Source organism: Fukomys damarensis, unplaced genomic scaffold, assembly GCF_012274545.1.
Source record: "Fukomys damarensis isolate Sample0158 unplaced genomic scaffold, DMR_v1.0_HiC HiC_scaffold_38, whole genome shotgun sequence".
NCBI classification, from domain to species: Eukaryota; Metazoa; Chordata; class Mammalia; order Rodentia; family Bathyergidae; genus Fukomys; species Fukomys damarensis.
The window spans coordinates 67,739,262-67,744,203 of NW_022900950.1; the positions used below are offsets into that span (position 1 = coordinate 67,739,262).

General features: G+C 40.2%; 1 pseudogene; it reads right to left on the reverse strand.

Moving 5' to 3' along the window:
- LOC104853961 overlaps positions 1-4,942 on the reverse strand; it is a 23,024-nt pseudogene that overhangs the window by 1,712 nt on the left and 16,370 nt on the right.

Genomic DNA, 4,942 nt, shown 5'->3' on the forward strand with positions numbered 1-4,942 from the left:
ACACACATAAATAATTTTTAAAAGAAACAGACCTAAGTGTAGTAATGTATTATATTTTGAAAGGCAATTTTTAAAGAAATTGAATGGGCTGTGGCATAGAAAAGGAATGTCTTAACTTTCCTCGAGTCCTCTGAGTTGTGAGAGAGAATGTATAATGCCAGAGAGAGGGAAACATCAAGGAGGACAAAACATTGACCCACATATGAGCCTCACACGCAGTGAAAACCACATCACAATTTTCATGTGTAGTTTTTAGGGTCGCCTTTGAAACCAGTAATTGATTCTTTTGCATTTCGTGTTTCCACGACCCACTGTTAACAACCAAGCCCAAGTTACCTACTGACGAAGAATGTTTTCCCAAGGTGTCTTCTACGCATTAGTATCACTTCTAAGAACGTGGAGTCTTCATCCACAATGTAGTATTCTCTCCCCAAGGAAATCCAAGCTCAGTTTAGAAGGAAAGGCTGATTTGTTAATTTATTTCCTCCTGTAATTGGTAGGAGTAAAAGAGAAGTCAGTGGGAGTATTTGATGGAAAAACAATTAATGATCAGGATATGCTTGTGCTTTTGAAGCCAGGGACTTCAAAATGCATGCTCACCTTTTTCGTTTTTCCTTTTTGGCATAGAGCAAAAAGAATGTCATGAGGACAATCCTAAGTCCTAATAAACTAGTTTAATGTGGAGGAAGCCAGATGTCTTCTGTTCATAATAGGCCTTATGATCCACAGTTCCAAAGAATCAGAGCTAGTATTAAATGTATTAAATGCACAGTACAATTTTCTCCTAGACCTACCTATGTAATATTTTAAGTTTCTGATGAACAGCTCTGGAAAATTCAACTAATTAATTAAATCACCCATCGAATTCTTCTGCAAATGCTCATTGTACTGTTCACTATTCTACATGTTGAGGGTAGAGAAATAATAATGACAAAGTCTCTCCTTATGGATCTTATTTTCTAGCAAGAGTAAATATTTTGGTGTTAATAAGTGATATGAAAAAAATACTCAAGATAGATAAGGAACGATCAAGCAACTCAGAAGGGACTATTTTATAGAGATTTTCTAAAGGGATGATATTTGCTTAGAGACTGGGGGAAAGAAATACCGGGCAAAGGGAAGAACAAACTCAAAATAAGTGTGTCCACATCTGAAAATGCATCAATATTCTATTACAACAGGCTTCCTCTTTGGACTGTAGCCCTTTCTGATGTGTTTGAGTTCCTTGTGTTTCAATCAGCATTTACACAGGTTCGGTAGCTTTCTCAGGCCCAGGGTGTTATTATGGCCATGTAGTGGACTTGCTTCTATTTTCTGTCTGAACTCCTTTTCTATGTTTGGAGAAATTGAGGTTCGATGAGTCCCACCTCCTTTAGGAAGAAGGAAGAGAACATCACTTTGCACTCTCCTCCCTTGCAGCTAGGCCGTACATGTCACCCAGGCCCTGCCCATAGCTCTAGGCTATGATGCAGAAGTGTGCTGTGCGAGGGTTTGGGTGCCACATGTTTTCTGGTTAGAGCTCTCCTTTGGGTGTTGGGCTCATTCTGTATTTTCTGAACACTAGCCAGCCTCCTCCTCCACTTCTCCATGCATGTGGGACTGATTATCTTTAGTGCACATGACTCTCTGAGATAGATTAGCATCTCATTATATCTGTAGCCAGGCTTCGGTCTGCTTGATCTGGCACCTTGCTGTAGTGCTGGGGTAAGAAAGAAGGGGTTCTCAGAGAAGAGGGTTTGCAGATTTTGAGATAACTCAAATGGTATCTATCTGTATTTCAAGAGACAGACACTGAGTGAATAATACCAATACACACCTTTTAAGGCAGAAACAGGAGGAAATAAGAACAGATCAATATTTTTTAATGTATACATGAGGTACAGAGAATCATTTATTTGGTCATTTACACATCCTATAAATAATTACTCAAGTCAAACTCTTGATCAGGCATAGTAGTAAGGATTTTTCTAAGACTTGCACATCAAAGGCATGTCAGGTGTAGTTTATTCCAGGAGGAGCTTGACAGAGAAAGGGTGGTGTAGACGGAAATGGAGTAATAATTGGCAGCGGAGAGGACAACTAGATTCAGTGAGACTGTCATGGAGGACTCAGAACTGGCAGCCAGAAGAGTTGTGTAGGTCTAGTAGTAAAAATGTACTCACAGCAGATGCGGAGAAGTCAGAGTGGAAGGTAATTTGGGAATTTGGTTGTAGGTTTTGCTTTGAAGTCACGGTAACAAGTCCAAGTGGAAAATTCTTCAGATACTTCGATGTATGTTACAGAGGTCCAGGGATCAGGCAAGGTAAGAAGATGTAAGTTTGGGAGCAATTGTGATACTGAAAGTTTCAGATAGGTAATTTAAAAACAGAATGTTTGAAAGTTTAACAGTTGGGAAACATATATATTAATTACATGGTCTTTGCATTTTGGCAAGTGCTGCTTTTCAAAATCCCAGGGAATTGCACAAGCAGATAGGACTACAGCTAGTATGTTCAGCCATATTCAGCTGAATAGCTGACACCAGGCATCCTGGGACCTTAAATGGCTGATTCAGCTATCTTCTTCTGCTCATTCTCAGACCTGGTCCTGGCCCTAGTTGATAGCCAGCCAGCCCTGGAATTTGAAACCCTAAGCCAGGAGCAAGATGGAGGAAAGGGCTTGGTCTCCATTAGACCCGCAGCCATCACTTGCTGGGTAAGGGCTGAGGATGAAAAGGAATGGAATAAGAGAAAGTGAGGGGTATGGGCCAAGTAACCCCTGTCAGGGTGGAGACTCCTTGGGTAGGGTCAGTTACAGGCTCCCCGGCTTCATAAGTCAGGAAATTCCGGGGAAGTATGGCGAGGGTTGTGACTGAGCTCCTTCCTGGGAAGAGGAGTCACTGCTCAGGGAGTTACTGTGTTCTCAGAGGCTGCCACTGAACTTCCCCCAGACCTAGCAGCAGGCAGCTAGGTGGATGAAACATGAATGGTCATATCACATCTGAGAGGTGGTTTGATGTGTAATAAAGAAGAATGCAGATTCTGGATTGTAGGAAAGTCTAATTCATTTAAGTGAAGGACTTTGTGTAGTGGACACAACATTCTTCAATGAGGGAGAATCTATAAACTAAGAAAATATAAAAAGAGCATTTTGGGGAGGCAGATACATTTGAGAGCAAGTGAAGGAAAAACTAATACAGAAGAGAAAATAAGAAGTATTTGAAGGGCTGGGGATTTAGCTCAGTGGTTCTGCTGCCTGCCTTGCAAGCATAAGGACCCGAGTTCAATCCTAGGTACAAAAGCAAAAAAAAGTATTTGAATTGGCTTGTGGAAGTCTAGTATAAAATGATCACCCTGTGCTTTATAGGATATTCGGTGGCCTCCATGGCCTCTACCTAGTAGATAACATCACCCCCTCCTTGCTTTCTCCATACTCCCAAATGTGACAATCAAAAATATCTCCAGACACTGCCAAATGTCCCCTAGGAAGAAAAGTTCACCACTGGTTGAAAACTGGCAGAGTAGGTAAAATGAAAGCATTTACCTCATCTCTAACAAAAGCGTTCTTACATCTCAACTTCTGAGTTTTGGAAGAATGATATAACATTTGGATAGGAATTTGGCATGGACAATCAGATGTTCCATGATAAAATGAAGAGATACCCTGATCATGGCCCAAATTAATCTGAGGAAAATGAGAAGGTGTATCAAGTACACTGCAATTAATCTCCTTTGAGAAAATCAGAACTTTCCTTTGGAGTTCACTGTAAGTGTTCACATATGAGATCTGAAAAGATCTAAGTATTTGGAAATATGGGGGAGAGGTGTTCACAGGATGGGTGGGTAGGGGAGCAAGGATGACAGGTGTGAAGGCTTCTAGCTCTAATTCTGTGCCAAGGAGTTGTTTGGTAATTCTTTTTGGAGTTGTCTCCAAACTGTCTTGATGGTGTATGTAGCTCTCCATTTTGAAGAATAAAAACCTAACATGTTACTGTTATGTATAATAATACATTTTCTGTGCCCCTTTCTCCTTTCTTAAAACAGAATTCTTCAATGAAATAGAAGCAATGTAAAAAAGTAAAGACCACAGATTTTGTTAGATCCCTTTTGCATGCTGTGGCAGGCATGCCACATGCCGTTTTGACAAGAAATAAACCCCAGTGAGGTCTCAAAGCAAGATTCCAGAGAATTAAGGTGTAGAAGAGAGAATCACTATCTATTAAGAACAAAGAGATAAATATCACATCCCCACCCCAATTTATATATGAGTAAATGTGCTTAAAAAGATAATTCCAGTAGCAATGTTATTTGGAAATTTTAGGAAAAGGGGTGTTGCATGAAAGTCCACATAAAAAAGCAAGGTTTGAAGGGGAAAACCACAACAGCCAGATTTTATAAGCAACGGCATTCACTGAGCATTGTAAGTGGTTTGGTTGAACCTTGGAGCCACAGAACAAGCGGCCAAGCAAACAGGCCTTGAGGATGACTTCTGCCTTTAAGTTCTTCTGAGATGGGACAAAGCAGTGATTAGGAAGGTTGGAAGCAAAATAAACCACAGCACTGTGCTGTAGCAACAATCCCTTTTGGTAAGCCAGACATTACAACTACAGAGATTCAGCACATGCCATTAGTTTTTTGCCTGGCAAGCAATTATCAAGCTATATATAAACTGAGCTTTTCTTTCAAGGGAAACACTCCATTTGCCAGCAATTCATGCCAACCAGACCACAAATCAACAAATGCTAGATAAATGAAAAGTTTCTACCAATCTGGAAACTCTTAGATAAAATATTCTTTTTTCTAGAATTAAAAATGACTTTTTAAAAAAGCACAAACTGGTCCAAAAATGGTCCCAGTGGGAGCCACCAAAGCAATCCACTATCAAATTTATAAGTCTTACAGATCCTTGAGAAAAAATGGAAGCATGTCTGTTAGGCATCATTTTGAATGATGCTGTCAGTGAC